Source organism: Gossypium hirsutum, chromosome D03, assembly GCF_007990345.1.
Source record: "Gossypium hirsutum isolate 1008001.06 chromosome D03, Gossypium_hirsutum_v2.1, whole genome shotgun sequence".
In the NCBI taxonomy this organism is placed as follows: Eukaryota; Viridiplantae; Streptophyta; class Magnoliopsida; order Malvales; family Malvaceae; genus Gossypium; species Gossypium hirsutum.
Window position 1 is genome coordinate 7,145,593 of NC_053439.1, and position 8,580 is coordinate 7,154,172.

Consider the following 8,580-nt stretch of genomic DNA (forward strand, 5'->3'; position numbering starts at 1 on the left):
CCTTTTTTTTTTGCCTAAAATATGTTAGTTGAGTATTCACTATACTCATATCAATCCACATTTTTCTTCTTTTTACAAAATATACATAAAATTTACCATTTAAATAATTTAATCCCTAAACCTTAAATTCTATAAACACTACTGAACAAAACATGTTCATTTAACAATCAAAATTAATAATTTATCAATTAATATAAAAACACACTCAAACTCAACTATGGCAAGTCCCTCAACTTTTAATATTTTTGCTAATTAATTCTTGGACTAAGTAGATTAAGCTAACTAAAATGGGGCTCAAACACATACCATGCAATGAAACAAGTCTAGCTGAAACTTCAAACTCTTCTTCAATGGTATTTTCGATTGAAACAAGCTAAAGTGAAGAAGATAATATAATTTTAGTGATTTATTTTAGGTTTATTTAATTAATTACAATTTTATCTTTAGCTAATAAACTTATAAAATGACTAAATCATCTCCATCATTGTCCACTATATTTATAAATGGCACAATTACCATCAAAACCCATTAATTTATTTTTCTAAGACCATTTAACCCATGTAATTAATAGAATTCAATTTTTACACCTTTTTCAATTTAGCCCTTTTCACCTATTTAACCTTTTAAACTTTAAAATTTCTTAACGAAACTTTAATACGACTCTAATATAACCCTATAAACTCTAAATAAACACTAAAATATTTACTCACTTGTTGGAATCGTGGTCTCGAAACCAGTATTTTCGATACCACTGAAAACGGGCTGTTACATCATCATCGAAAATAGCACATATATTAGCCCTATATACATACCATTCTCATTTCAATCCATCTATTAAATTATTCTTTTCAACCTATCATCAATTCATACCATATTTACTAATTTATTTAAGCTACTTAACTAATTTATTTCAACCTATCACATAAAACATATCTAAAACATATACGTTCTACCTATCAACTTTTAACATTCAATCCCACAATTCTTTGTTAACAAAAAATACATGTAATACTTTTACAATTACTAAATGGTCCCAACTAATTCACTTCTCATATTTACTAATTCACCTATATAATTATTCCAAACATGGTTAAAACATACCTATACCAACAAAGCACTAATCATTTATGCCACAATTCCATTCCAAACTTATATAATGCTAACATATCATCTACCAACATTAAAATATAAAATCATTTGTCATATCATTCATATTTTACGATTCAATCCATTATAACTCAATATTATCAAAGTTCTAATTAATCTAAACTAATAGATATTAAAAATAATCAAACATATTATAAAATATACGTAGTATGTTCCATGTGAACTTACCAAGTAAGATTAGAGACAATTGAAGTATTAAGGATTAGTTTGTAATTTTCTCTTCTCCTCGATTATCTATCAGTTGATTTAATTCTTGATATGCAAAGAGGAGAACTTGGCCGAATTCCCTAGCTTCTTAACAATGGTGGAGACGGGTGGAAAAGAGAAAATGAAGATGATGACATGTTTTTTATTTTTTATTATATGTTTTAACATCTTTTGTTTTAAATATAATATTATAATTTAACATATTTTTATTTTTTTTCTACGTACTTCCACTAACCGTCCATGTCTTTTAGAATGTGGCTAATTTCCAGGTAAACCCTTGAACATTAATTGATAAAGCTTTTTAGTTAATGAATTTTAATAGCGATTAACTTTTATATTTTTACGATTTAGTCTTTATACCTTAATTAACTATCCAATTGACAAAAGTTAAAAGGACCAAAATTTAATTAAATTTTATACTAACCTTGTAAATATAAATAATAATATTTATGGTCTCGAACATCAGAAATGGGGTTTCGAAACTACATTTTTCAATACCACTGACTTTAGGATCATTACACTTGCACCTTAATTAACTATCAATTAAACAAAAATTACTAGACCAAATTTTAATATATTTCTATACTAGCCTCATAAATATTAAATATTAATACTTATAAACTCAATTTACGAAAAGGATATTTCGAAACCATAATTTCTGACACCATTGATAACCAAAATATTATAAATTTTAACACAAATAAATTTTGAATCTTTTTTTTTACTTAATTAAAGATAAAAGCTTAAATGCAAATTTAGCTTGTAACGTTCTTTTCAAATTTTTTTTATCAAAAGTAATATTTAAATAATTAATTTTATCATTTTAAAAAATATTAATTTTATTTTATTTTATGCAAAATACGAGATATGTCTTGTTTAGATATTAATTGAGAAAATCCTCATTATGTTGTTAAGCTTTAAATTTAGTAGTTATTACTAATCATTTTTCCTTCTTGGTCGTAAGTACATAAAGGATGGTACATTCCACAGTTCGATGTACCATATAATTAATGAAAGATGAATAATGTGATGTACATAAATCTCGTAAAGGATGCTAATGGTCTTTCATATATATTTAGTAATCCAAGTGCATATATTATAAAACTTCCTTTTGAATGGTTATTTTTTTTATGATTATGTCTCGTTAAAATTTTGTCAATTAAATGGGATAAAAATTTAGTAAAGGAAAAATAATATAATATTACGTTTAAGTTATTCATGTACTTGAAAATTGAAGTTGGTAATGCTTTTGTGAATACGCAAGCCATATTAGCACTTGATAGAATGTTTATTTTACATATTTTATGTGTTTAAATTAATTAATTTTTGAATTAATTCCTGTTAAATTAGTGATTTTATATTTAAATTTTGTCAGGAACGAAATTCAGACGCTTTAATTTAAAAACAAGAAGAAAAGGACTAAATTGGAGCACAAACAATAAAAGAGGGGGACGAATTAGAAATTTAGAGATATTTAAAGGCCGATCAAATTTTTGACTTTGTAAAAGCCATATTTAGAAAAAAAAATGATATGAATGTGATTTCAAGTAATTAGTTGTTAGGTGAGTTAGGCTAATTTTAGTATATGATATGTATATAAATAGGGTGTGTGGTTAACTTTGAAAAACACACTTGAATACATTGGAAATTGAATGAAATTATTTTCCTTTCTATTTCATACGTCTGTAGCAATTTCTTTTAAGCATTCTGCCATTTTCGTTTCACATTTCTTTCCATTTCCTTATTTTGTTTAATTGCTTCCTAAGTCCCTTCCTTTTCCACCTTCTGCCATTTCCATTAAAACCAATTACATACACCAACAAAGCATGATTAATTTCATGCTTCACTAAATTTCTACTAGCTTTAGGCTGGTATTCTTTCCAGTCATGAATCGTGAGAAATGAATTTATACTAAAAATCTTTCATAACAGTATTCACCATCTCTCCGGAATATGGGATAGTACAAATTCATCCCTTAAAGTCAATTCAATTTCAATTCAAAAAAGCGCGCATTGGGTTGGAGTTGTTTGGCGTACATTTGGGAAGTTGAGTCGGCCGTGCTGTATTCAAATTCCTACGAACAAATTGGTGTAACCTGGCGGGGTCATACTAGTGGAATTTTCGTCAAGGGAGATAATGATCGGATTTAAATGACTCACGTGATTGAGACCGTTGATCCGATTTGAGTTTTTCAGAACGCAAGGCTGTCGGGGTCTTGAATTATGAATGCTTGTATCATGGTTAGACAATCGGTAAGGGTTGGTTTACAGGTCCTACCAGAATCAACTACGAAAGGAAGAATTTTGCGGTTGGGATGTTCTTAGCTGCTATAACCAACTTATTGTTTGGAGGAGAAAACTCATTTTCAAGAACCAATTCAGAACCAAAATTAACCGAGTCTAAGGCTAAGACTTTATATTATTTCTTACAAAGTTCAACTCCAGTTACTTATTTTATTTTCGATTAATATAACTTTTATTTGCTGCTATTTCATTTTATTTACTTCCTAAACAATTTTATTCCACCCTTATTTATTTTATTTCGTTTTTTTTCAGCAAGCTTGTTACAAGTCGTGGGCACGACTATTGCCGCGAAAGAAATTCTGTTCATAGGAAAAAACGAAATTAGACAACCAATCCTTGTGGTTTTGACCCTACTACTCTATATTGCTATTTCGTATTATTTTGTTGTGAGAATTTTTATTTGGTGGTTTCGATGCCCATCAAATTTTGGCGCCATTGTCGAGGATTGAAAATATTTTTTTCTAATTTTCGTTTGCTTTCCTTATGACCATGTCAGAATTGGAGACTCTAGAATTTGAATCAGAAATCGAGAAGTTGGCTCAAAAATTGCAAAGCTAGCCATTCAATGCGGTAAACAACCACATCCCGAGTTTGAAACAGGATCTTATATCGAGGACATTTTCTCATTCGACGAACGTGAAGAAATTGCAGATCAAACTATAAACTAACTCGCAATAGCACTAGAAGAACAACAGCCACTATGCATTACTTCTCCAGCGGGGGGAACACCATTCAAATTGAAGTTGGGCTTAGTTCATCTCTTTCCCACCTTTCGCGGAATGTAAAATGAAAATTCACATACCATCTTAAAGAATTTCACATGGTTTGTACGAGCATGAAACTCAAGGAGTGACTGAAGATCAAATTAAACTTCATGATTTTCCTTTCTCATTAGCCGACTCTGCTAGAGAGTGGTTATTTTTATTTACCTCATAGTTTAATTAATACGTGGTTTGATATGTCTCGTTTATTCTTTGACAGATTTTTTCTAGCAGCTTGGGCAACTGAATTGATATGAGACATTGTAGGAATTTGGCAAAAGGAGACTGAATCGTTCTAGGATTACTGGGAACAGTACAAAAAGTTGTGTGTAAGTTACCCACAACATGGCTTGACTAGACAGTTACTTTTGTAGTATTTCTATGAGGGGTTACTCTCAATGGAAATGAAGATGATAGATGCTGCTAGTGGATGAACACTTGTAAATATGGCGACTTAGAGAGCAAGGGAGTTGATTTCAACCATGGCTGCAAATCCTCAACAATTTTGACCTGCTACAGAACCCACGAAACAAGTTCATAGGTTAAGTTCTCTATTTTTAGAAGATAAAATTGATAAGCTTACTAATGTTGTTCAAAATTTGCTTACAGATAAAACAAGCCTAGCACAGTTGTCTGGAATTTGTGCTATGCCAAATCATCCAATGGACTCATGTCCTAATTTACACGAGGGTTCGACAGAACTAGCGAATGTTGTCAAAAATTTTCCAGGGCCACCCTAAAGACGATATGATCCCTATTCGAACACCTATATTGTGAGGTGAAAAGATTATCCAAATTTGAGTTATGGGTTGAATCCTCGATTCAATTAGCCATATCGACAAAGGCTGTTTCCGAATCAAGAATTACCACCTCCAAAATCATCTTTGGAAACCATAGTGGAAAGGCTAGTCAATAGTACTGAAAGTTTCAATTGAAAACTGACATACATTTGCAGGAATTAGGTAAGCAAGTGAGCAAGCTTGCGCTTACGGTTAGCATTTGGAGTCCCAAGGTAAGTTGCCATCTCACACTAAACCTAATCCTTGACATAATGCAAGCGTTATGACATTGAGAAGTGAGACGTTTTCGGAACCCGCACTTGGCACGAGTCGTGCCCACGATGCTAGACGAGAAGAAAAAAACTTGACTTAGAGGCTCCAACGGAGTTGGCACCATAGAAGTTGTTTGAAGTACTGCCTTCATTTCCTAGAAGACTCGTCCAACTTAAAAAGGAGCGAGAAGAAAAGAAGAACCTTGACACTTTTCAAAAGGTAGAAATCAACATTCCTCTTCTTGATGCGATTAAGCAGATTCTATAATATGAAAAATTTTTAAAAGAATTATGCATGAGTAATAAGAAGCTCTTGGGTAATGAAAATGTAAGTGTCGGAGAAAACGTCTCCGCTTTTGTACAAAAGAAAATACCACTTAAATGTAAAGACCAATATATGTTCTCTATATCTTGCAAAATAGGTAGTGTTAGAATTAAAAAAGCCATGTGCGATTTAGGTGCATCTATTAACGTTATGCCTTTGTCTATTTATAAACTACTAAACACGTGTCCTTTGAAAGAAACATGTGTAATCAATCAGCTTGCAGATAGGTCTATAGTGTATCTAGAAGGAGTGCTGAAGGATGTTCTTGTCAAGGTAAATGAACTTATTTTTCTTGTAGATTTCTACATCATCAACATGGAGGATAACAACTCGGTCAATTCTTCTGATTTACTACTAGGGAGACCATTTTTGAGTACTGCACAAACAAAGATTGATTTGTGGAACGGAACCACAGAAGTTGTTTGAAGTACTGCCTTCATTTCCTAGAAGACTCGTCTAACTTAAAAAGGAGCGAGAAGAAAGAACCTTGACACTTTTCAAAAGGTAGAAATCAACATTCCTCTTCTTGATGCGATTAAGCAGATTCTATAATATGAAAATTTTTTAAAAGAATTATGCATGAGTAATAAGAAGCTCTTGGGTAATGAAAATGTAAGTGTCGGAGAAAACGTCTCCGCTTTTGTACAAAAGAAAATACCACTTAAATGTAAAGACCAATATATGTTCTCTATATCTAGCAAAATAGGTAGTGTTAGAATTAAAAAAGCCATATGCGATTTAGGTGCATCTATTAACGTTATGCCTTTGTCTATTTATAAACTACTAAACACGTGTCCTTTGAAAGAAACATGTGTAATCAATCAGCTTGCAGATAGGTCTATAGTGTATCTAGAAGGAGTGCTGAAGGATGTTCTTGTCAAGGTAAATGAACTTATTTTTCTTGTAGATTTCTACATCATCAACATGGAGGATAACAACTCGGTCAATTCTTCTGATTTACTACTAGGGAGACCATTTTTGAGTACTGCACAAACAAAGATTGATTTGTGGAACGGAACACTCACTATGGAGTTTGATGGAGAATTGGTGAAATTTAATGTTTTTGAGGCTATGGACCGTCCTAGCATGATTACGGATGTTTCTAATGTTGATATAATTGAACCTTTAACTGAGTTACATTTTGAATATTATGAAGATGATGGGTTACAAATTGTGCTTTTTAGGACTTTAGACCTCGAAACTATGGATAAATTGGAGGAATTAATAACATTGGAAGAGCTAATTTGTAAACCTTTCATTCCCATAGAGGCCCTGAAATTAGAGCTCAAACCGTTACCGAAACATTCAAAGATTTAGATAGAGGAAAAGGCAAACTTGAACGGAGAAGCTCAAAGACGCCTCAATCCATCGATGATGGAGGAATCCAAGAAGTACTTCAAGGACAATGGGAAAAGATTGAAACCTTTCTACGAGAACTTCCAAGTGCACGTAATTGAAGAATTTATTCTCAAGGAACCAAATGAATAACACTCAGGTCGTCGAGCTAACGATGTTAAACAAAAACGCTTTTTAGGAGGCAACCCATATTTATTTATTTTAATTTATTTAATTATGAATTAAGCTTAGTTTATGTTGAAAATAAAAAATAATAAGATTATTATTTAATCTATTTTAATGTGTTGTTTACCAAGAATGATAATAGAGGCTATCCCTTTTCATCCAAAAATAAATCAGAATTGGATTTCATTTATGGCATGAGCACGCCTTGTGAAATTTCAATGTTACCATTTGTTGAAACATACACCCAGGTCTGAACCGACCAGAACCAACCTAAATTGCCCAAACCACCCTATACCGAATTAAACATACTCGGGGAGTACACTGGACCCTTCTCTTTCTTATTTATTCTTTTAAAATTGCACATTGAGAGAATGTAGGCTACGTAGGGGGTGTTGGATTAGTAAGTATGCATGATTGTTTCTTTTTAACATGTGTTAATTCTTATGTTGGGATTATTCGTTAATTTTTTAGAGATTGAGCCTCTAATTCCAATGTTTAGTCAATTTAGATTGTTGGGTGGTTCTTGAATTAAAATGTTCATTATCTAGTTGAACCGACGTGTGTGTTATAAAATTGAAATATTGTAATTAGACCGTTTCATGAAAATTGATTCTTAATAAATTTGCTTGGTAACTATATCATTCTTAGTTATTTGATTTTAATGTTATTAAAAAAAGAAAAGAAAAAGAAAGAGAATAATTAATTCTACTCTGCCCATGGTTTAAGTTATGAGTGAAGATTTCGAGAATGTGACCGGATTTAGTAATTGAGATGAGGTGCTTGAGTTGTCATCTCATTTCGTGTAAAAAGGTTCGAGTGACGAACCGGGAACTTACAAACACTCCGCTAACCAAGCTACTATGAGGAGGGAAAAATAATTCGTTTGGAGATGTGTCAAATTGAGTAACCAGGGTAAGGTGCTTGGGTTGTCATCTCACTTTGAGTAAAAAGATTTGACTATGTCCCAAATTTACTACACGATTAATTGAGATTAAATACCTTGCAAATTTTTATTCAATTTCAATTTAGTGAAATGATTGAATTTATATGTTTGAATTTTATGGACATTCATTGATTGAACCGAGTTTGAACAGTTATTCATTTTCACCTAAATTATTTGCATTGATCATGGTTGAGGAAGAGAGACTTGATTTTTGATAAATTATTGGATAGATTCTAATGTAGGAACTTACAATATGCTTGAAGACAAGCATAGACTAAGTAAGGGGGATTTGATAGCATGTT